The sequence below is a fragment of the Poeciliopsis prolifica genome, unplaced genomic scaffold (genome assembly GCF_027474105.1).
Source record: "Poeciliopsis prolifica strain line A6 unplaced genomic scaffold, Auburn_PproV2 SCAFFOLD252, whole genome shotgun sequence".
NCBI classification, from domain to species: domain Eukaryota; kingdom Metazoa; phylum Chordata; class Actinopteri; order Cyprinodontiformes; family Poeciliidae; genus Poeciliopsis; species Poeciliopsis prolifica.
Genome location: NW_026562627.1, coordinates 26,739 through 49,213, shown reverse-complemented (window position 1 = coordinate 49,213; position 22,475 = coordinate 26,739). Strand labels below are relative to the sequence as shown.

Here is a 22,475-nt window from a genome sequence, read left to right as displayed (position 1 = left end):
ATGGAAGATCTGGGAGGTATCTTGCTCCAGCGAGAGGCGGAGTTCACCCTGGACAGGTCGCCAGCAACACAGAGACAGACAGGTGAAAAACAACCGTGTATGCACAGATTCACACCTAAGGATGGGTTTAGAGAAATCAATTAACCTAACAATCATGCTTTTGGACTTTGGGAGGAAGCCGGAGTACCCGGAGAGAACCCACACAAGCATGGGGAGAACATGCAATATTCGTGCAAAAAGACTCGGCACAAAGACCTGGAGGTCAGCCGGAGACCAACGGGGCTCCATACGAAGCCCCGGAGGTCAGCCGGAGAGTGTCCGATGACCTGGCGACAAATGGGATTAGAGAAATCAATTAACCTAACAATCATGCTTTTGGACTTTGGGAGGAAGCCGGAGTACCCGGAGAGAACCCACACATGCAATATTCGTGCAAAAAGACTCAGAACAAAGACCTGGAGGTCAGCCGGAGAGTGTCTGATGACCTGGCGACAAATGGGATTAGAGTCTGATGGTCTGGGAACTCAAGGCCTCAAGTTCCCATGGCACCGCAGTCCTGCGGGTCGCAAGCTCTCCCTCCAACATCTCCCGCCATCAGCCCCTAAGTGTCAAGCTCCCTTGACACCGCAGTGGTTTGTTGTAAAGCTTTTCTGCCCCAAATAATCAAGTCTGAAGTTTTCAGTTGACACTTTTTAAATCACAATTCGATCCAGTATCTCAGAGTACCATTTTCGGACATTTTCTGGTATGTATTGAGGATACCTCCGACCACACGTGCGATTACTGATGGCTGGTCTGAATCCGACTGGCTTTCTCTGTGGGTTTCCTCTTTAGGCGGCTGCTGGTTCTGCTGTTCCACTCTGACTCTCATCTTTTTGGTCAGCTTTTCCCCTTCCAAGACACTTCCGATACTTTTCAGTTTCAGGGCGGTGTTTTTATCCTTTAAGGCAGTGGTTGTCTTCTCCAGGGTCTCGTTTTTCAGCTTCAGGTCGGTGCTTATTTTCATTAAGGCAGCGATTTTCTGCCTCAAGCTGGTGTTTTCCATCTCCAGCGAGCTTTTTCCCTCCTCCAAAGCAGTGATTTTCTGTCCCCGGCTGGTGATTTCCTGCTTGAGGATGGCTCTTATTTGTTCCAAGGCAGTGGTTTTTCTCTCCAAGATGGTTCTTTTCTGCTTCTCAGTTGTGCTTCTCTGCTTCAGGGTGGTGTTTTCCATCTCCAGCGAGCTTTTTCCCTCCTCCAAAGCAGTGATTTTCTGCTCCCGGGCGGTGTTTTCCTGCTTGAGGAAGGTGTTAATTTGCTCCAAAGCAGTGGTTTTCCTCTCCAAGACTGCACTTTTCTGCTGCAGAGCTGCGGTTCTCACCTTCAGAGTGGTGTTCTCCTCATTCAGGCAGTCTTTTCCTGCTTGAGGGCGTTGTTTTCCTCATTCAGGGCAGTCTTTTCCTGCTTGAGGGCGTTATTTTCCTCATTCAGGGCAGTCTTTTCCTGCTTGAGGGCGTTGTTTTCCTCATTCAGGGCAGTCTTTTCCTGCTTGAGGGCGTTGTTTTCCTCATTCAGGGCAGTCTTTTCCTGCTTGAGGGCGTTATTTTCCTCATTCAGGGCAGTCTTTTTTCCTGCTTGAGGGCGTTGTTTTCCTGCTTGAGGGCATTGTTTTCCTCATTCAGAGCAGTCTTTTTCTTCTCCAAAACGGTCGTCGTCTTTGTCAAGGTTGTGTTTTGTGTTTCCAGGGCTGTGTTTTTGTCCTCCAAGTCAGTCTTTTCCTTCTCCAAGGCAGCCTTATCAATTTGTAAGGCTGCGTTTTTCTGACCCAGTGCATTATTTTTTTCTCCAGAGTGGTCTTTTTCTTCTCCAGAGCAGTGTTCTTTTTCTCCAAGTCAGTGTTTTGTGTTTCCAGCGTAGTGTTTTTCTCCTTTAAAGCGGTCTTTTGGTTCTCCAGCATAGTGTTTTTTTCCTTTAAGGCGGTGTTTTGGTTCTCCAAGATCCTGTTTTTCTGTCGCAGTGCAAAATTTTCTTTCTGCTGCGTGTAGGTCCTCTTCTCCAAGGCGTTCTTTTCAACCTCTAACGCGTTCTTTCTTCTCTCCAAGGCGGTCTTTTCTATCTCTAAGGCTGTGTTTCTCTCCTCCACAGCGGCCTTCTCCTTCTCCAAACGAGTATTTTTCTCCTCCAAGGCGATGTTTTCGTTTTCCAAGGTGATCTTTTTCTTCTCCAGAGCAGTAATATTTCTTCAAAGTTTTGTTTGCGTCCAACTGTTTCTTTAATTCGTCGTCTTTCTCCCGAACCAGAGCGTCTACTTCAAGCGCAGCTTTTTTCATATTTTGAACTTGGATGTTCAGCTCCTCATTTGCTTTCAGCAGAGACATTCGCTCGATGGACATCACGCTTACTTTTTCTACAAAATCATTGAGCTGCTGCGTCTGAATCGCTATGGTCTCTTGCATTTTCCTTGCCTTTGAAATCAGAAGGCTTACTTATCTTATTGCTCTCACTCATTTTTAATTCGTTCTCTCTGGACAAATCTGAAATCGATCAGAAAATTTACTATTTGCTAGTTAGTGCGATTAGTACAATACTTGTGCTTTCTCTCCAACTGCTGCAATAGCTATGACCGTAGATTCAGAAGTGATGCATTATATCTCCACATAGGGTGCATCACTCTTTGTGACATCAAATTGCGTGATGTCACAAGTTGATGTCACTATCTCAGAAGGACAACTAGAAAACTGCTGAAGTTTGAAGAAAAACAAACTTTACAGCTGAAGCTGATGGCCACTGGAGACAGTTCAGCTGGTAATACATCACCAAGGCTGAAATCCGCACTTGGGAGACAGCGGCTCTTGAGGACAATGGACTGGCACGGCAGGGTGGGCAGGACCAATGGTCAAATGATGCCTGAAAACAGAAAAAGGGGAAACCCAGCTGATGCCTTGGAAGCCACCATTTCTGACTGTCTTTCTGGCCAGTGTCGGCTCACTGGATAAGACAGTGAATTTGTTGCATCTGAGGCTGAGGGTTTCTGCAGAGATGAAGGTCTGTGCCGTTCTTTGCCTGACATAAACCTGCTGGTATTCAGGTATTGTTACCCAGCAACTCACTCATTCTTTGGTTACCTAGCAACAGCCCGTTGCGTCACTTGCGCAGCAGCAGTTTCTGGTTTTGACTCAACATTCAACGGTGAGCTGAATATCACAGTGTTAGCAGTGATTTTTCTGCGAGGACAAAGACAGCTGAAAGACAATCAAGATAAGTTTCTTTCGGAGTTGAATACTTGAACACAACAATAAGACGGCAAGATAATACAACATCTTCTTATCTTGTAAATAGTGTTCGCTGCATATCTACAGGGATGGCGGTGATTGTGATTAAAGCTGCAGCTGTTAATCTTTCCTCATTAAAAGTTAAGTTTGGTTTGTATCCTTGTCTGTTTGTGCAGCACCCTGTGGCCATTTTTCACTGCAAAATCAACTTGATTAAAGCGACACCATGTGCGTTTTTTTCACAGATTTTAGAGGCACGGGTAGGTTGTTTTTGACCTCCGTCATGGCGGAGCGGTCGAGTTTCAAGACAGTGACGTCGCATGCAAAGAGTCGGTGGAGGAATTAAAAATACTTTAATATGTAGCCAGTGACTGAACCTATCACTGGACACAGTGATAGGTTCAGTTCTTCCAAATCACTTAGTTGTTATAATTCAAGTAAGAGTAGAGATACTTCCTGATCAAATTACTAAAGTAGAATTAAAAAGTACAACATAGCAAAAATATTGTTTTTCAAAAATGTCAAGTAAATGTAATTGAATAAATGCAACTAGGTTATAAAACAATAACTGTCGAAAAAAGGGTGTTTAAATATTCCCCAACAGAAACTAACAAGTCGTCCTGACTGTTTTTTGTTATTCTTAGTCTGGTTGTTTTTTAATAATTTGTTTTATCAGGCTGCATGTTGACGCAGCAGCTCCAGTTTAACTCACCAGGCTGGATTTGCATTTGTGTCTGTGACACTCACAGAGCCAAATACATTCATTTATAATAAAAGAGCGAATTCTTAGTGGCTCCACTTCATAATTTAGCAACCTATTATTTTAACAAAGTGGTTGTTGATGACTGGAGTTCTGAGTTTCCTGCTAGTCATTTCAGATTCACTCCCAAAGGCTGCAGGTGTTTGATAAAGATGGAGAAAGTTCATATTTTAACTGATTTTCAATTTTTAAATCTTCCAAAACATCAAGGATGTTTTGTTCCTCCTTATTTTGCATTATTTTAAAGTGAAATTTGCTAAAACTAAGCTTGCATTCACACCTGCCCTGTTTATTCCACTTTCATAAAAATCTAGTTTGTAGAAAAACGGAACGAGACTTTGGAGAAAGCAAATTCTGGTTTGAATACAAACCTTGTCACTGTTTGGCTGAAGTGAACGGCTCCAAAACAAAAGCAGGAAGTGAACGACAACGCAGTGGATCCTGGGTAAATACAACCAAAACAAACATGATAATCTGGTGCTAGCAGGAGAAATGACTTGATAAAACAAATATTCTACAACCGCTAAACCTGACGCTACTCATTTTTTGGAAATGTTTTGTGAAGCAGGAAGTTGCGTTCATGTGTCGTTGGTGTAGCGCTCCCGCAGGCGAGGAGGGGAATATGTTGGTTTGAGTCAGTGTGGTGTGAAAACAAACTAACAGCTGAAAATAAAACAAATGTAGCAATTTTGGTCGGACCAAGTCTATCAGGTGTTAACATGTAAAGACTAAAACATCCAAATAAACATTTACTTTCAGTTTTTGTGATCCTGGAGAAAGTTTTCCCAACATTGGTTGGATTGGGAGGCAGGCAGTATGTGTTTCCAACACAGCTGTGGAAACGTGCAGGTCTGGTTCGTGGAATCACAGAAGAGAGGAGGGGAGGCAGGGCTTGTTCTGCAGGAGAGACAAGGAGTCCCACAGACTGGCGTCAGCTGTCCGCCGCTCCACAGCTGCAGCAGCGTATTCAGAGCCGGGTCTTTCTCCCTTCACACACACACACACACACACATGAACTCGCAAGAGAGAGCAAGTGTGTGTTTTATGTGTTGTTCCTGGCTGTGACTAAACTGAACAGAAGCTTTCAGTGTGATGGAGAAACATCCTTCACCAGGTGTCCTCCAGTTCAGCAGCAGCTAAATCTTCTATCTTTTCCTCCGCTGTCTTGCTGTTTCTCACAAATCTTTCCTGTTTTTCTGGTTCACGCCACGAGGTAGTGAAGGAAAAACAGGAGGCTGGATGTGGAAAAGAAAATCTCTTAGATTTTCCTTAATTCAGATGCTTTCAGACGTCATCTGTAGATGCTTTTCTCCTCTTCCATCTTCTGTTGTTATTCAGACTGTCTGGCATCAGTAAGCAGATAATTAGATATTCTCTACCTACGGTGTTCATCACCTGAACATATGATGGTGTGTTACAGCTGTTGTCAAAAAAAAAGGAGAAGTAAGGAGTGAATTTCAGCCAAAGACCTCAGAAATTTCTAGATTCATGTCAGACATCAACAAAATCTTGAACATTTCTGAGATTAATATTCAAACCTGATTGAAAAAAATCCTCTGAAATTCTTAGGTTAATGTCAGTTTTTTTTTGTATTTTTAAATATAAAGAAAATTATAGAGAGTAAAAAAATGTGAATAAGTCCTGACAATTAGAAAAGGTGCTACATCAGTAAAAACGAGGTGCTGTGGCTTAGTTGGTTAAAGTGCCTGTCTAGTAAACAGATGGTCCAGGGTTCAAATCCTAGCAGAACTTAAGAATGAGGTGGTCTTTGGACTGATGCACTTTTTTTTCCAACTATTTGAAGTTGTTTTCATACTATGTCCTGGCAATTAGTGAAAGTGTTATAATTACAGGTACAAGGTGCTGTGGCTTAGTTGGCCAAAGTGCCTGTCTAATAAACAGGAGATCTTGGGTTCAAATCCCACCAACACCTATGAATGAGTTGGTCTTTCGACCGATGTACGTTAGTTTTTCTAACTATTTGAAGTTCTTTTCATAATATGTCCTGGCATTTAGTCAAAGGTTTATAACTACATATTCAAGGTACTGTGGCTTAGTTGGACAAAGTGCCTGTCTAGTAAACAGGAGATCCTGGGTTCAAATGCCAGCAGTACCTACAAATCATCAGCTTTGAACTTGGTATCGTTTTTTAGTTATAATTATTTCATATCGGAATTCAATTTCAGAATATGTCCTGACAATAAGAAAAGGTTATAAGTCAGTAACAATGAGGTGCTGTGGCTCAGTTGGTCAAAGTGCCTGTCTAGAAAACAGAAGGTCCAGGGTTCAAATCCAAGCAGCACCTTTGAATGAGTTGGCCTTTTAACTGATATACTTTAGTTTTTCCAACTACTTGAAGTTGTTTTCATACTATGTCCTGGCAATTAGTGAAAGGTTTATAAGTACATTTTCAAGGTGCTTTGGCTTGGTTGGTGAAAGTGCCTGTCTCCTAAACAGGTAGTCCTGGGTTCATATCCAGGCAGTACCTGTGGATGAAATGGTTTTCAACTCATGCACTCTGGTTTTTCCAACTACTTGATGTAGTTTTCATATTATGTCCTGGCATTTAGTGAAAGTGTTATAATTACAACTAAAAGGTGATGTGGCTTAGTTGGTCAAAGTGCCTGTCTTGTAAAAAGGAGATCCTGGGTTGAAATCCCAACAGTACCTACAAATCATCAGCTTTATGATTGGTATTGTTTTTTTAGTTTAAATTATTTCACATCGGAATTCATTTTCAGAATATGTCCTGACAATAAGAAAAGGTTATAAGTCACTAAAAATGAGGTGTTGTGGCTTAGTTGGTCAAAGTTCCTGTCTAGTAAACAGGAGATCCTGGGTTCAAATCCCAACAGTACCCACAAATCGTCATCTTAGTATTTGGTTTTTTTTGTTAAAATAATTTCATATCAGAATTCATTTTCAGAATATGTCCTGAAAATAAGAAAAGGTTATAAGTCAGCAAAAATAAGGTGCTGTGGCTTAGTAGGTCAAAGTGCCTGTCTAGTAAACAGGAGATCCTGGGTTCAAATCGCAGCAGCACCTTTGAATGAATTGGCATTTAGACTGATGTACTTTAGTTTGAACCCAGGATGTCCTGTTTACTAGACAGGCACTTTGACCAACTAAGCCACAGCACCATGTAGTTGCAGTTACAACATATTGACTAATTGCCAGGACATAGTATGAAAATAACTTCAAATACTTGGAAAAACTAAATTACATCAGTCAAAATGCCAACTAATTCAAAGGTGCTGCTGGGATTTGAACCCAGGATCTCCTGCTTACAAGACAAGCACTTTGACCAACTAAGCCACAGCACCTTGTAGTTGTAATTACAACACTTTCACTAATTTCCAGGACATAGTATAAAAACAACTTCAAATAGTTTGAAAAACTAAAGTACATCAGTTAAAATGCCAAATAATTCAAAAGTGCTGCTGGGATTTGAAACCCAGGATCTCCTGTTTACAAGACAGGCACTTTGACCAACTAAGCCACAGCACCTTGTAGTTATAATAATAACATTTTCACTAAATGCCAGGACATATTATGAAAACAACTTCAAGTAGTTTGAAAAACTAAAGTACATTAGTTCAAATGCCAACTCATTCATAGGTACTGCTGGGATTTGAACCCAGGATCTCCTGTTTACGAGACAGGCACTTTACCCAACTAAGCCACAGCACCTTTTACTTGCAATCATCACACTTTCACTAAATGACAGGACATAATATGAAAACATCTTCAAGTAGTTGGAAAAACTAAAGTACACCAGTTAAAAGGCCAGCTCATTCAAAGGTGGTGCTGGGATTTGAACACAGGATCTCCTGTTTACTAGACAGGCACTTTGACCAACTAAGCCACAGCACCTTTTACTTGTAATCATCACACTTTCACTAAATGACAGGACATAATATGAAAACAACTTCAAGTAGTTGGAAAAACTAAAGTACACCAGTTAAAAGGCCAACTAATTCATAGGTACTGCTGGGATTTGAACTCAGGATCTCCTGTTTACGAGACAGGCACTTTGACCAACTAGGCCACAGCACCTTATAGCTATAATAATAACACTTTCACTACATGCCAGGACATAGTATAAAAAACACCTTCAAGTAGTTTGAAAAACTAAAGTACATCAGTTAAAAGGCCAATCATTCAAAGGTGCGGGTGGGATTTCAACCCTGGATCTCCTGTTTACAAGACAGGCAGCTTGACCAACTAAGCCACACTTTGTAGTTGTAATAATAACATTTTCACTAACTCCCAGGACATATTATGAAAACAACTTCAAGTAGTTGGAAAAACTAAAGTACACCAGTTAAAAGGCCAACTCATTCAAAGGTGCTGCTGGGATTTGAACCCAGGATCTCCTGTTTACTAGACAGGCACTTTAACCAACTAAGCCACAGCACCTTTTACATGTAAGCATCACACTTTCACTAAATGCCAGAACATAATATGAAAACAACTTCAAGTAGTTGGAAAAACTAAAGTACACCAGTTAAAAGGCCAACTAATTCAAAGGTGCTGCTGGGATTTGAACCCAGGATCTCCTGTTTACAAGACAGGCACTTTGACACACTAAGCCACAGCACCTCTTACTTGTAATCATCACACTTTCACTAAATGACAGAAAGCAATATGAAAACAACTTCATGTAGTTGGAAAAACTAAAGTACACCAGTTAAAAGGCCAACTAATTCAAAGGTGCTGCTGGGATTTGAACCCAGGACCTCCTGTTTACTAGACAGGCACTTTGACCAACTAAGCCACAGCACCTTTTACTTGTAATCATCACACTTTCACTAAATGACAGAACATAATATGAAAACAACTTCATGTAGTTGGAAAAACTAAAGTACACCAGTTAAAAGGCCAACTAATTCAAAGGTGCTGCTGGGATTTGAACCCAGGATCTCCTGTTTACAAGACAGGCACTTTGACCAACTAAGCCACAGCACTTTGTAGTTGTAATAATAACACTTTCACTAAATGCCAGGACATAGTACAAAAACAACTTCAAATAGTTTGAAAAACCAAAGTACAGCAGCCAAAAGGCCAACTAATTCAATGGTGCTGCTGGGATTTGAAACCAGGACCTCCTGTTTACTAGACAGGCACTTTGACCAACTAAGCCACAGCACCTTGTAGTCGTAATAATAACATTTTCACTAAATGCCAGGACATATTATGAAAACAACTTGAAGGAGTTGGAAAAACTAAAGTACACCAGTTAAAAGGCAAACTCATTCAAAGGTGCTGCTGGGTTTTGAACCCAGGATCCCCTGTTTACTAGACAGGCACTTTGACCAACTAAGCCACAGCACCTTGTAGTTGTAATTACAACATTTTCACTAATTGCCAGAACATAGTATAAAAACAACTTCAAATAGTTTGAAAAACTAAAGTACACCAGTTCAAATGCCAACTCATTCATAGGTACTGCTGGGATTTGAACCCAGGATCTCCTGTTTACGAGACAGGCACTTTACCCAACTAAGCCACAGCACATTGTAGCTGTAATAATAACACTTTCACTAAATGCCAGGACATAATATGAAAACAACTTCAAGTAGTTGGAAAAACTAAAGTACACCAGTTAAAAGGCCAACTCATTCATAGGTGCTGCTGGGATTTGAACCCAGGATCTCCTGTTTACAAGACAGGCACTTTGACCAACTAAGCCACAGCACCTTGTAGTTGTAATAATAACACTTTCACTAAATGCCAGGATATAATATGAAAACAACTTCAAGTAGTTGGAAAAACTAAAGTACATTAGTTAAAAGGCCAACTCATTCATAGTTGCTGCTGGGATTTAAACCCAGGATCTCCTGTTCACTAGACTAGCAGTTTGACCAACTAAGCCACAGCACCTTGTAGTTGAAATTACAACACTTTCACTAATTGCCAGGACATAGTATGAAAACAACTTTAAATAGTTGGAAAAACTAAAGTACACCAGTTCAAAGGCCAACTCATTCATAGGTACTGCTGGGATTTGAACCCAGGATCTCCTGTTTACGAGAAAGGCACTTTACAAACTAAGCCACAGCACCTTGTAGCTGTAATAATAACACTTTCACTAAATGACAGGACATATTATGAAAACAACTTCAAGTAGTTGGAAAAACTAAAGTACACCAGTGAAAGGCCAACTCATTCATATGTACTGCTGGGATTTGAACCCAGGATCTCATGTTTACTAGTCAGGCACTTTGACCAACTAAGCCACAGCACCTTGTAGTTGTAATAATAACACTTTCACTAAATGACAGGACATAATATGAAAACAACTTCAAGTAGTTGAAAAAAAACTAAAGTACACCAGTTCAAAGGCCAACTCATTCATAGGTACTGCTGGGTTTTGAACCCAGGATCTCCTGTTTATGAGACAGGCACTTTAACAAACTAAGCCACAGCACTTTGTACTGTAATAATAACACTTTCACTAAATGACCAGGACATAATATGAAAACAACTTCAAGTAGTTGGAAAAACTAAAGTACACCAGTTAAAAGGTCAACTCATACAAGGTGCTGCTGGGATTTGAACCCAGGATCAACTAAGCCACAAACTAAGCCACAGCACCTATTACTTGTAATCATCACACTTTCACTAAATGACAGGACATATATGAAAACAACTACAAGTAGTTGAAAAACTAAAGTACACCAGTTCAAAGGCCAACTCATTCATATGTACTGCTGGGATTTGAACCCAGGATCTACTGTTTACTAGACAGGCACTTTGGCCAACTAAGCCACAGCACCTATTACTTGTAATCATCACACTTTTACTAAATGACAGAAAGTATATGAAACAACTTCATAGTTGGAAAAACTAAAGTACACCAGTTAAAAGGCCAACTAATTCAAGGTGCTGCTGGGATTTGAACCCAGGATCTCCTGTTTACTAGACAGGCACTTTGACCAACTAAGCCTCAGCACCTTGTAGTTGTAATTACACACTTTCACTAATTGCCAGGACATAGTATAAAAACAACTTCAAAGTTGGAAAAACTAAAGTACACCAGTTCAAAGGCCAACTCATTCATAGGTACTGCTGGGATTTGAACCTAGGATCTCCTGTTTACGAGACGGCACTTTGCCAACTAAGCCACAGCACCTTTACTTGTAATTATCACACTTTCACTAAATGACAGGACATAATATGAAAACAACTTCAAGTAGTTGGAAAAACTAAAGTACATTAGTTAAACGGCCAACTCATTCATAGGAAATGCTGGGATTTGAACCCAGGATCTCCTGTTTACTAGACAGGCACTTTGGCCAACTAAGCCACAGAACCTATTTCTTGTAATATCACACTTTCACTAAATGACAGAATAATATGAAAACAACTTCATGTAGTTGAAAAACTAAAGTACACCAGTTAAAAGGCCAACTAATTCAAGGTGCTGCTGGGATTTGAACCCAGGATCTCCTGTTTACTAGACAGGCACTTTGACCAACTAAGCCACAGCACCTTGTAGTCGTAATAATAACATTTCACTAATGCCAGGACATAGTATGAAAACAACTTCAAAGTTGAAAAACTAAAGTACACCAGTTAAAGGCAACTCATTCAAAAGGTGCTGCTGGGTTTGAACCCAGGATCCCTGTTTACTAGACAAGCACTTTGACACACTAAGCCACAGCACCTTGTAGTTGTAATTACAACATTTCACTAATTGCCAGAACATAGTATAAAAACAACTTCAAATAGTTGAAAAACTAAAGTACACCAGTTCAAAGGCCAACTCATTCATAGGTACTGCTGGGATTTGAACCCAGGATCTCCTGTTTACTAGACAGGCACTTTGGCCAACTAAGCCACAGCACCTTGTAGCTGTAATAATAACACTTTCACTAAATGCCAGGACATAATATGAAAACAACTTCAAGTAGTTGGAAAAACTAAAGTACACCAGTTAAAAGGCCAACTCATTCATAGGTGCTGCTGGGATTTGAACCCAGGATCTCCTGTTTACAAGACAGGCACTTTGACCAACTAAGCCACAGCACCTTGTAGTTGTAATAAAAACTTTCACTAAATGCAGGATATAATATGAAAACAACTTCAAGTAGTTGGAAAAACTAAGTACATTAGTTAAAAGGCCAACTCATTCATAGTTGCTGCTGGGATTTAAACCCAGGATCTCCTGTTCACTAGACTAGCAGTTTACAACTAAGCCACAGCACCTTGTAGTTAAATTACACACTTTCACTAATTGCCAGGACATAGTATGAAAACAACTTCAAAGTTGGAAAAACTAAAGTACATCAGTCAAATTGTCAAATAATTCAATGGTGCTGCTGGGATTTGAACCCAGGATCTCCTGTTTACTAGACAGGCACTTTGACCAACTAAGCCACAGCACCTTGTAGTTGTAATAATAACACTTTCACTAAATGCCAGGACATAATATGAAAACAACTTCAAGTAGTTGGAAAAACTAAAGTACACCAGTTAAAAGGCCAACTCATTCATAGGTACTGCTGGGATTTGAACACAGGATCTCCTGTTTACGAGAAAGGCACTTTAACAACTAAGCCACAGCACCTTGTAGCTGTAATAATAACACTTTCACTAATTGCAGGACATATATGAAAACAACTTCAAGTAGTTGGAAAAACTAAAGTACACCAGTGAAAGGCCAACTCATTCATATGTACTGCTGGGATTTGAACCCAGGATCTCATGTTTACTAGACAGGCACTTTGACCAACTAAGCCACAGCACCTTGTAGTTGTAATAATAACACTTTCACTAAATGACAGGACATATATGAAAACAACTTCAAGTAGTTGGAAAAACTAAAGTACACCAGTTCAAAAGGCCAACTCATTCATAGGTACTGCTGGGATTTGAACCCAGGATCTCCTGTTTACTAGACAGGCACTTTAACAACTAAGCCACAGCACTTGTAGCTGTAATAATAACACTTTCACTAAATGCAGGACATAATGAAAACAACTTCAAGTAGTTGGAAAAACTAAAGTACACCAGTTAAAGGCAACTCATACAATGGTGCTGCTGGGATTTGAACCCAGGATCAAACTAAGCCACAAACTAAGCCACAGCACCTATTACTGTAATCATCACACTTTCACTAAATGACAGGACATATATGAAAACAACTTCAAGTAGTTGGAAAAACTAAAGTACACCAGTTAAAAGGCCAACTCATTCATAGTACTGCTGGGATTTGAACCCAGGATCTCCTGTTTAATAGACAGGCACTTTGGCCAACTAAGCCACAGCACCTATTACTTGTAATCATCACACTTTCACTAAATGACAGAAAGTATATGAACAACTTCATAGTTGGAAAAACTAAAGTACACCAGTTAAAGGCCAACTAATTCAAGGTGCTGCTGGGATTTGAACCCAGGATCTCCTGTTTACTAGACAGGCACTTTGACACACTAAGCCTCAGCACCTTGTAGTTGTAATTACAACACTTTCACTAATTGCCAGGACATAGTATAAAAACAACTTCAAAGTTGAAAAACTAAAGTACACCAGTTCAAAGGCCAACTCATTCATAGGTACTGCTGGGATTTGAACCTAGGATCTCCTGTTTAAGACGGCACTTTGCCCAACTAAGCCACAGCACCTTTTACTTGTAATTATCACACTTTCACTAAATGACAGGACATAATATGAAAACAACTTCAAGTAGTTGGAAAAACTAAAGTACATTAGTTAAACGGCCAACTCATTCATAGGTGCTGGGATTTGAACCCAGGATCTCCTGTTTACTAGACAGGCACTTTGGCCACTAAGCCAGCACCTTTACTTGTAATCATCACACTTTCACTAAATGACAGAAAGTAATATGAAAACAACTTCATGTAGTTGGAAAAACTAAAGTACACCAGTTAAAGGCCAACTATTCAAGGTGCTGCTGGGATTTGAACCCAGGATCTCCTGTTTACAGACGGCACTTTGACCAACTAAGCCACAGCACCTTGTAGTTGTAATAATACACTCACTAAATGCAGGATATAATATGAAAACAACTTCAAGTAGTTGGAAAACTAAAGTACATTAGTTAAAAGGCCAACTCATTCATAGTTGCTGCTGGGATTTAAGGATCTCCTGTTCACTAGACAGCACTTTGACCAACTAAGCCACAGCACCTTGTAGTTGAAATTACAACACTTTCACTAATGCAGATAGTATGAAAACAACTTTAATAGTTGGAAAAACTAAAATACATCAGTCAAATTATTGAATGGTGCTGCTGGGATTTGAACCCAGGATCTCCTGTTTACTAGACAGGCACTTTGACACACTAAGCCACAGCACCTTGTAGTTGTAATAATAACACTTTCACTAAATGACAGGACATAATATGAAAACAACTTCAAGTAGTTGGAAAAACTAAAGTACATTCAAAAGGCCAACTCATTCATAGGCTGCTGGGATTTGAACCCAGGATCTCCTGTTTACGAGACAGGCACTTTAACAAACTAAGCCACAGCACCTTGTAGTGTAAATAAACACTTTCACTAAATGCCAGGACATAATATGAAAACAACTTCAAGTAGTTGGAAAAACTAAAGTACACAGTTAAAAGGTCAACTCATACAATGGTGCTGCTGGGATTTGAACCCAGGATCTCCTATTTACTAGACAGGCACTTTAACAACTAAGCCACAGCACCTTTACTGTAATATCACACTTTCACTAAATGACAGGACATAATATGAAAACAACTTCAAGTAGTTGGAAAAACTAAAGTACACCAGTTAAAAGGCCAACTCATTCATAGGTACTGCTGGGTTTTGAACCCAGGATCTCCTGTTTATGAGACAGGCACTTTAACAAACTAAGCCACAGCACCTTGTAGCTGTAATAATAACACTTTCACTAAATGCCAGGACATAATATGAAAACAACTTCAAGTAGTTGGAAAAACTAAAGTACACCAGTTAAAAGGTCAACTCATACAATGGTGCTGCTGGGATTTGAAACCCAGGATCAAACTAAGCCACAAACTAAGCCACAGCACCTATTACTTGTAATCATCAGACTTTCACTAATTGACAGGACATATTATGAAAACAACTTCAAGTAGTTGGAAAAACTAAAGTACACCAGTTAAAAGGCCAACTCATTCATAGGTACTGCTGGGATTTGAACCCAGGATCTCCTGTTTACTAGACAGGCACTTTGCCAACTAAGCCACAGCACCTATTACTTGTAATCATCACACTTTCACTAAATGACAGAAAGTAATATGAAACAACTTCATGAAGTTGGAAAAACTAAAGTACACCAGTTAAAAGGCCAACTAATTCAAAGGTGCTGCTGGGATTTGAACCCAGGATCTCCTGTTTACTAGACAGGCACTTTGACACACTAAGCCACAGCACCTTGTAGTTGTAATTACAACACTTTCACTAATTTCCAGGACATAGTATAAAAACAACTTCAAATTGTTTGAAAAACTAAAGTACACCAGTTCAAAGGCCAACTCATTCATAGCTGCTGGGATTTGAACCTAGGATCTCCTGTTTACAGACAGGCACTTTGCCAACTAAGCCACAGCACCTTTACTTGTAATTATCACACTTTCACTAAATGCCAGGACATAATATGAAAACACTTCAAGTAGTTGGAAAAACTAAAGTACACCAGTTAAAAGGCAACTCATTCAATGGTGCTGCTGGGATTTGAACCCAGGATCAAACTAAGCCACAACTAAGCCACAGCACCTTTACTTGTAATATACACTTTCACTAAATGACAGGACATATTATGAAAACAACTTCAAGTAGTTGGAAAAACTAAAGTACACCAGTTAAAGGCCAACTCATTCATAGGTACTGCTGGGATTTGAACCCAGGATCTCCTGTTTAACAGGCACTTTGGCCAACTAAGCCACAGCACCTATTACTGTAATATCACACTTTCACTAAATGACAGAATAATATGAACACAACTTCATGAAGTTGGAAAAACTAAAGTACACCAGTTAAAAGGCCAACTAATTCAAAGGTGCTGCTGGGATTTGAACCCAGGATCTCCTGTTTACTAGACAGGCACTTTGACACACTAAGCCACAGCACCTTGTAGTTGTAATTACACTTTCACTAATTTCCAGGACATAGTATAAAAACAACTTCAAATTGTTTGAAAAACTAAAGTACACCAGTTCAAAGGCCAACTCATTCATAGGTACTGCTGGGATTTGAACCTAGGATCTCCTGTTTACGAGACGGCACTTTGCCAACTAAGCCACAGCACCTTTTACTTGTAATTATCACACTTTCACTAAATGACAGGACATAATATGAAAACAACTTCAAGTAGTTGGAAAAACTAAAGTACATTAGTTAAACGGCCAACTCATTCATAGGGCTGGGATTTGAACCCAGGATCTCCTGTTTACTAGACAGCACTTTGACCAACTAAGCCACAGCACCTATTACTTGTAATCATCACACTTTCACTAAATGCAGAAAGTAATATGAAACAACTTCATGTAGTTGGAAAAACTAAAGTACACAGTTAAAAGTCCAACTAATTCAAAGGTGCTGCTGGGATTTGAACCCAGGATCTCCTGTTTACAAGACAGGCACTTTGTCCAACTAAGCCACAGCACCTTGTAGTTGTAATAATAACACTCACTAAATGCAGGAATAATATGAAAACAACTTCAAGTAGTTGGAAAAACTAAAGTACATTAGTTAAAAGGCCAACTCATTCATAGGTGCTGCTGGGATTTAACCCAGGATCTCCTGTTTACTAGACAGCAGTTTGACCAACTAAGCCACAGCACCTTGTAGTTGAAATTACAACACTTTCACTAATTGCCAGGACATAGTATGAAAACAACTTTAAATAGTTGGAAAAACTAAAGTACATCATTCAAATTGTCAAATAATTCAATGGTGCTGCTGGGATTTGAACCCAGGATCTCCTGTTTACTAGACAGGCACTTTGACACACTAAGCCACAGCACCTTGTAGTTGTAATATAACACTTTCACTAAATGACAGGACATATATGAAAAAACTTCAAGTAGTTGGAAAAACTAAAGTACACCAGTTCAAAGGCCAACTCATTCATAGGTACTGCTGGGATTTGAACCCAGGATCTCCTGTTTACAGACAGGCACTTTAACAAACTAAGCCACAGCACCTTGTAGCTGTAATATACACTTTCACTAAATGCCAGGACATAATATGAAAACAACTTCAAGTAGTTGGAAAAACTAAAGTACACCAGTTAAAAGGTCAACTCATACAATGGTGCTGCTGGGATTTGAACCCAGGATCTCCTATTTACTAGACAGGCACTTTACAACTAAGCCACAGCACCTTTACTTGTAATCATCACACTTTCACTAATGCAGGACATATATGAAAAAAACTTCAAGTAGTTGGAAAAACTAAAGTACACCAGTTAAAGGCCAACTCATTCATAGGTACTGCTGGGATTTGAACCTAGGATCTCCTGTTTACTAGACGGCATTTGCCAACTAAGCCACAGCACCTTTTACTTGTAATCATCACACTTTCACTAAATGACAGAAAAATATGAAAACAACTTCAAGTTGTTGGAAAAACTAAAGTACACCAGTTAAAAGGCCAACTATTCAAGGTGCTGCTGGGATTTGAACCCAGGATCTCCTGTTTACTAGACAGGCACTTTGACCAACTAATCCACAGCACCTTTAGTTGTAATTACAACACTTTCACTAATGCAGGACATAGTATAAAAACAACTTCATGTTTGAAAAACTAAAGTACACCAGTTAAAGGCCAACTCATTCATAGGTACTGCTGGGATTTGAACCTAGGATCTCCTGTTTACGAGAGGCACTTTGACCAACTAAGCCACAGCACCTTTACTTGTAATTATCACACTTTCACTAAATGACAGGACATAATATGAAAACAACTTCAAGTAGTTGGAAAAACTAAAGTACAAGTTAAACGGCCAACTCATTCATAGGTGCTGCTGGGATTTGAACCCAGGATCTCCTGTTTACTAGACAGGCACTTTGGCCAACTAAGCCACAGCACCTATTAGTTGTAATATCACACTTTCACTAAATGACAGAATAATATGAAAACAACTTCAAGTAGTTGGAAAAACTAAAGTACATTAGTTAAAGGCCAACTCATTCATAGGTGCTGCTGGGATTTGAACCCAGGATCTCCTGTTTACTAGACAGGCACTTTGGCCAACTAAGCCACAGCACCTTGTAGTTGTAATCATCACACTTTCACTAAATGACAGAAATAATGAAAACAACTTCATGTAGTTGGAAAAACTAAAGTACACCAGTTAAAAGGCCAACTAATTCAAGGTGCTGCTGGGATTTGAACCCAGGATCTCCTGTTTACTAGACAGGCACTTTGACACACTAAGCCACAGCACCTTGTAGTTGTAATAATAACACTTTCACTAAATGACAGGACATAATATGAAAACAACTTCAAGTAGTTGGAAAAACTAAAGTACACCAGTTAAAAGGCCAACTCATTCATAGGTACTGCTGGGATTTGAACCCAGGATCTCCTGTTTACGAGACAGGCACTTTACAACTAAGCCACAGCACCTGTAGCTTGTAATAATAACACTTTCACTAAATGCCAGGACATAATATGAAAACAACTTCAAGTAGTTGGAAAAATTAAAGTACACCAGTTAAAAGGTCAACTCATACAATGGTGCTGCTGGGATTTAACCCAGGATCTCCTATTTACTAGACAGGCACTTAACAACTAAGCCACAGCACCTTTACTTGTAATAATCAGACTTTCACTAAATGACAGGACATATTATGAAAACAACTTCAAGTAGTTGGAAAAACTAAAGTACACCAGTTAAAAGGCCAACTCATTCATAGGTACTGCTGGGATTTGAACCCAGGATCTCATGTTTACTAGTCAGGCACTTTGACCACTAAGCCACAGCACCTTGTAGTTGTAATAATACACTTTCACTAAATGACAGGACATAATATGAAAACAACTTCAAGTAGTTGAAAAAACTAAAGTACACCAGTTAAAGGCAAACTCATTCACAGGTACTGCTGGGATTTGAACCCAGGATCTCCTGTTTACGAGACAGGCACTTTGACCAACTAATCCACAGCACCTTGTAGTTGTAATTACAACTTTCACTAATTGCCAGGACATAGTATAAAACAACTTCAAATAGTTTGAAAAACTAAAGTACACCAGTTCAAAGGCCAACTCATTCATAGGTATTGCTGGGATTTGAACCAGGATCTCCTGTTTACTAGACGGGCACTTTGCCAACTAAGTCACAGCACCTTTTACTTGTAATTATCACACTTTCACTAAATGACAGGACATAATATGAAAACAACTTCAAGTAGTTGGAAAAACTAAAGTACATTAGTTAAACGGCCAACTCATTCATAGGTGCTGCTGGATTTGAACCCAGGATCTCCTGTTTACTAGACAGGCACTTTGGCCAACTAAGCCACAGCACCTATTACTTGTAATCATCACACTTTCACTAATTACAGAAAGTAATATGAAAACAACTTCATGTAGTTGGAAAAACTAAAGTACACCAGTTAAAAGGCCAACTAATTCAAAGGTGCTGCTGGGATTTGAACCCAGGATCTCCTTTTTACTAGCAGGCACTTTGACCAACTAAGCCACAGCACCTTGTAGCTGTAATAATAACACTTTCACTAAATGCCAGGACATAATATGAAAACAACTTCAAGTAGTTGGAAAAACTAAAGTACACCAGTCAAAGTCAACTCATTCATAGGTACTGCTGGGATTTGAACCTAGGATCTCCTGTTTACGAGACGGCACTTGCCCACTAAGCCACAGCACCTTTACTTGTAATTATCACACTTTCACTAAATGACAGGACATAATATGAAAACAACTTCAAGTAGTTGGAAAAACTAAAGTACATTAGTTAAACGGCCAACTCATTCATAGGTGGTGCTGGGATTTGAACCCAGGATCTCCTGTTTACTAGACAGGCACTTTGGCCAACTAAGCCACAGCACCTATTACTTGTAATCATCACACTTTCACTAAATGAGAAAGTAATATGAAACAACTTCATGAAGTTGGAAAAACTAAAGTACACCAGTTAACAGGCAAACTATTCAAAGGTGCTGCTGGGATTTGAACCCAGGATCTCCTGTTTACTAGACAGGCACTTTGACACACTAAGCCACAGCACCTTGTAGTTGTAATTACAACACTTTCACTAATTGCAGGACATAGTATAAAAACAACTTCAAATAGTTTGAAAAACTAAAGTACACCAGTTCAAAGGCCAACTCATTCATAGGTACTGCTGGGATTTGAACCTAGGATCTCCTGTTTACGAGATGGGCACTTTGCCCAACTAAGCCACAGCACCTTTACTTGTAATTCACACTTTCACTAAATGACAGGACATAATATGAAAACAACTTCAAGTAGTTGGAAAAACTAAAGTACATTAGTTAAACGGCCAACTCATTCATAGGAAATGCTGGGATTTGAACCCAGGATCTCCTGTTTACTAGACAGGCACTTTGGCCAACTAATCCACAGCACCTATTACTTGTAATCATCACACTTTCACTAAATGACAGAAAGTAATATGAAAACAACTTCATGTAGTTGGAAAAACTAAAGTACACCAGTTAAAAGGCCAACTAATTCAAAGGTGCTGCTGGGATTTGAACCCAGGATCTCCTGTTTACAAGACAGGCACTTTGACCAACTAAGCCACAGCACCTTGTAGTTGTAATAATAACACTCACTAAATGCCAGGATATAATATGAAAACAACTTCAAGTAGTTGGAAAAACTAAAGTACATTAGTTAAAAGGCAACTCATTCATAGTTGCTGCTGGGATTTAAACCCAGGATCTCCTGTTCACTAGACAGCACTTTGACCAACTAAGCCACAGCACCTTGTAGTTGAAATTACAACACTTTCACTAATTGCCAGGACATAGTATGAAAACAACTTTAAATAGTTGGAAAAACTAAAGTACATCAGTCAAATTGTCAAATAATTCAATGGTGCTGCTGGGATATGAACCAAGGATCTCCTGTTTACTAGTCAGGCACTTTGACACAATAAGCCACAGCACCTTGTAGTTGTAATAATAACACTTTCACTAAATGACAGGACATAATATGAAAACAACTTCAAGTAGTTGGAAAAACTAAAGTACACCAGTTCAAAGGCCAACTCATTCATAGGTGCTGGGATTTGAACCCAGGATCTCCTGTTTACGAGACAGGCACTTTAACAACTAAGCCACAGCACCTTGTAGCTGTAATAATAACACTTTCACTAAATGCCAGGACATAATATGAAAACAACTTCAAGTAGTTAGAAAAACTAAAGTACACCAGTTAAAAGGTCAACTCATACAATGGTGCTGCTGGGATTTGAACCCAGGATCACTACCACAAACTAAGCCACAGCACCTTACTTGTAATCATCAGACTTTCACTAAATGACAGGACATATTATGAAAACAACTTCAAGTAGTTGGAAAAACTAAAGTACACCAGTTAAAAGGCCAACTCATTCACAGGTACTGCTGGGATTTGAACCCAGGATCTCCTGTTTAAGAGACAGGCACTTTGGCCAACTAAGCCACAGCACCTATTACTTGTAATCATCACACTTTCACTAAATGACAGAAAGTAATATGAACACAACTTCATGAAGTTGGAAAAACTAAAGTACACCAGTTAAAAGGACAAATCATTCAATGGTGCTGCTGGGTTTTGAACCCAGGATCTCTGTTTACTAGACAGGCACTTTGACCACTAAGCCACAGCACCTTGTAGTTGTAATAATAACACTCACTAAATGCAGGATATAATATGAAAACAACTTCAAGTAGTTTGAAAAACTAAAGTACATCAGTCAAATTGTCAAATAATTCAATGGTGCTGCTGGGATTTGAACCCAGGATCTCCTGTTTATTAGACAGGCACTTTGACACACTAAGCCACAGAACCTTGTAGTTGTAATAATAACACTTTCACTAAATGACAGGACATAATATGAAAACAACTTCAAGGAGTTGGAAAAACTAAAGTACACCAGTTCAAAGGCCAACTCATTCATAGGTACTGCTGGATTTGAACCCAGGATCTCCTGTTTACGAGACAGGCACTTTGACCAACTAAGCCACAGCACCTTGCAGTTGTAATTACAACACTTTCACTAATTGCCAGGACATAGTATAAAAACGACTTCAAATAGTTTGAAAAACTAAAGTACACCAGTTCAAAGGCCAACTCATTCATATGTACTGCTGGGATTTGAACCCAGGATCTACTGTTTACTAGACAGGCACTTTGGCCAACTAAGCCACAGCACCTTTTACTTGTAATATCACACTTTCACTAAATGACAGGACATAATATGAAAACAACTTCAAGTAGTTGGAAAAACTAAAGTACATTAGTTAAACG

The 22,475-nt window shown here is 39.4% G+C and overlaps 1 protein-coding gene and 36 non-coding genes across 37 annotated transcripts in view; 2 read left to right on the top strand and 35 right to left on the bottom strand.

Annotated features, from left to right (window-relative positions):
- LOC129357387 (matrilin-2-like) overlaps nt 1-22,475 on the top strand; it is a gene marked incomplete at its 3' end in the record, with an annotated part of 73,324 nt that overhangs the window by 24,326 nt on the left and 26,523 nt on the right. The window lies entirely within an intron of this gene.
- trnai-aau (transfer RNA isoleucine (anticodon AAU)) lies at nt 5,871-5,944 on the top strand. Its single transcript has one exon. It is a non-coding gene; the product is annotated as a tRNA-Ile (tRNA).
- On the bottom strand, nt 7,261-7,334 carry trnat-ugu (transfer RNA threonine (anticodon UGU)). The gene has a single exon. It is a non-coding gene; the product is annotated as a tRNA-Thr (tRNA).
- trnat-ugu (transfer RNA threonine (anticodon UGU)) lies at nt 7,444-7,518 on the bottom strand. Its single transcript has one exon. It is a non-coding gene; the product is annotated as a tRNA-Thr (tRNA).
- Nucleotides 7,628-7,701, bottom strand: trnat-cgu (transfer RNA threonine (anticodon CGU)). Its single transcript has one exon. It is a non-coding gene; the product is annotated as a tRNA-Thr (tRNA).
- Nucleotides 7,994-8,067, bottom strand: trnat-cgu (transfer RNA threonine (anticodon CGU)). Its single transcript has one exon. It is a non-coding gene; the product is annotated as a tRNA-Thr (tRNA).
- Nucleotides 8,357-8,430, bottom strand: trnat-agu (transfer RNA threonine (anticodon AGU)). The gene has a single exon. It is a non-coding gene; the product is annotated as a tRNA-Thr (tRNA).
- On the bottom strand, nt 8,540-8,613 carry trnat-ugu (transfer RNA threonine (anticodon UGU)). The gene has a single exon. It is a non-coding gene; the product is annotated as a tRNA-Thr (tRNA).
- On the bottom strand, nt 8,723-8,796 carry trnat-agu (transfer RNA threonine (anticodon AGU)). The gene has a single exon. It is a non-coding gene; the product is annotated as a tRNA-Thr (tRNA).
- On the bottom strand, nt 8,906-8,979 carry trnat-ugu (transfer RNA threonine (anticodon UGU)). The gene has a single exon. It is a non-coding gene; the product is annotated as a tRNA-Thr (tRNA).
- Nucleotides 9,089-9,162, bottom strand: trnat-agu (transfer RNA threonine (anticodon AGU)). Its single transcript has one exon. It is a non-coding gene; the product is annotated as a tRNA-Thr (tRNA).
- trnat-agu (transfer RNA threonine (anticodon AGU)) lies at nt 9,272-9,345 on the bottom strand. The gene has a single exon. It is a non-coding gene; the product is annotated as a tRNA-Thr (tRNA).
- Nucleotides 9,455-9,528, bottom strand: trnat-cgu (transfer RNA threonine (anticodon CGU)). The gene has a single exon. It is a non-coding gene; the product is annotated as a tRNA-Thr (tRNA).
- Nucleotides 9,638-9,711, bottom strand: trnat-ugu (transfer RNA threonine (anticodon UGU)). Its single transcript has one exon. It is a non-coding gene; the product is annotated as a tRNA-Thr (tRNA).
- trnat-cgu (transfer RNA threonine (anticodon CGU)) lies at nt 10,004-10,076 on the bottom strand. The gene has a single exon. It is a non-coding gene; the product is annotated as a tRNA-Thr (tRNA).
- Nucleotides 10,895-10,968, bottom strand: trnat-agu (transfer RNA threonine (anticodon AGU)). Its single transcript has one exon. It is a non-coding gene; the product is annotated as a tRNA-Thr (tRNA).
- trnat-agu (transfer RNA threonine (anticodon AGU)) lies at nt 11,433-11,506 on the bottom strand. The gene has a single exon. It is a non-coding gene; the product is annotated as a tRNA-Thr (tRNA).
- On the bottom strand, nt 11,789-11,862 carry trnat-agu (transfer RNA threonine (anticodon AGU)). Its single transcript has one exon. It is a non-coding gene; the product is annotated as a tRNA-Thr (tRNA).
- trnat-ugu (transfer RNA threonine (anticodon UGU)) lies at nt 11,972-12,045 on the bottom strand. Its single transcript has one exon. It is a non-coding gene; the product is annotated as a tRNA-Thr (tRNA).
- trnat-agu (transfer RNA threonine (anticodon AGU)) lies at nt 12,328-12,401 on the bottom strand. Its single transcript has one exon. It is a non-coding gene; the product is annotated as a tRNA-Thr (tRNA).
- On the bottom strand, nt 13,214-13,287 carry trnan-auu (transfer RNA asparagine (anticodon AUU)). The gene has a single exon. It is a non-coding gene; the product is annotated as a tRNA-Asn (tRNA).
- On the bottom strand, nt 14,262-14,335 carry trnat-agu (transfer RNA threonine (anticodon AGU)). The gene has a single exon. It is a non-coding gene; the product is annotated as a tRNA-Thr (tRNA).
- trnat-agu (transfer RNA threonine (anticodon AGU)) lies at nt 14,620-14,692 on the bottom strand. The gene has a single exon. It is a non-coding gene; the product is annotated as a tRNA-Thr (tRNA).
- trnam-cau (transfer RNA methionine (anticodon CAU)) lies at nt 14,799-14,872 on the bottom strand. Its single transcript has one exon. It is a non-coding gene; the product is annotated as a tRNA-Met (tRNA).
- trnat-agu (transfer RNA threonine (anticodon AGU)) lies at nt 15,151-15,223 on the bottom strand. Its single transcript has one exon. It is a non-coding gene; the product is annotated as a tRNA-Thr (tRNA).
- On the bottom strand, nt 16,564-16,637 carry trnat-ugu (transfer RNA threonine (anticodon UGU)). Its single transcript has one exon. It is a non-coding gene; the product is annotated as a tRNA-Thr (tRNA).
- trnat-agu (transfer RNA threonine (anticodon AGU)) lies at nt 16,924-16,997 on the bottom strand. The gene has a single exon. It is a non-coding gene; the product is annotated as a tRNA-Thr (tRNA).
- On the bottom strand, nt 17,636-17,709 carry trnat-agu (transfer RNA threonine (anticodon AGU)). Its single transcript has one exon. It is a non-coding gene; the product is annotated as a tRNA-Thr (tRNA).
- trnat-agu (transfer RNA threonine (anticodon AGU)) lies at nt 17,990-18,063 on the bottom strand. Its single transcript has one exon. It is a non-coding gene; the product is annotated as a tRNA-Thr (tRNA).
- On the bottom strand, nt 18,169-18,242 carry trnat-agu (transfer RNA threonine (anticodon AGU)). Its single transcript has one exon. It is a non-coding gene; the product is annotated as a tRNA-Thr (tRNA).
- trnat-cgu (transfer RNA threonine (anticodon CGU)) lies at nt 18,531-18,602 on the bottom strand. The gene has a single exon. It is a non-coding gene; the product is annotated as a tRNA-Thr (tRNA).
- Nucleotides 19,071-19,144, bottom strand: trnat-cgu (transfer RNA threonine (anticodon CGU)). The gene has a single exon. It is a non-coding gene; the product is annotated as a tRNA-Thr (tRNA).
- On the bottom strand, nt 20,696-20,769 carry trnat-ugu (transfer RNA threonine (anticodon UGU)). The gene has a single exon. It is a non-coding gene; the product is annotated as a tRNA-Thr (tRNA).
- trnak-cuu (transfer RNA lysine (anticodon CUU)) lies at nt 21,582-21,655 on the bottom strand. The gene has a single exon. It is a non-coding gene; the product is annotated as a tRNA-Lys (tRNA).
- On the bottom strand, nt 21,765-21,836 carry trnat-agu (transfer RNA threonine (anticodon AGU)). Its single transcript has one exon. It is a non-coding gene; the product is annotated as a tRNA-Thr (tRNA).
- On the bottom strand, nt 21,943-22,016 carry trnai-aau (transfer RNA isoleucine (anticodon AAU)). Its single transcript has one exon. It is a non-coding gene; the product is annotated as a tRNA-Ile (tRNA).
- On the bottom strand, nt 22,126-22,198 carry trnat-cgu (transfer RNA threonine (anticodon CGU)). Its single transcript has one exon. It is a non-coding gene; the product is annotated as a tRNA-Thr (tRNA).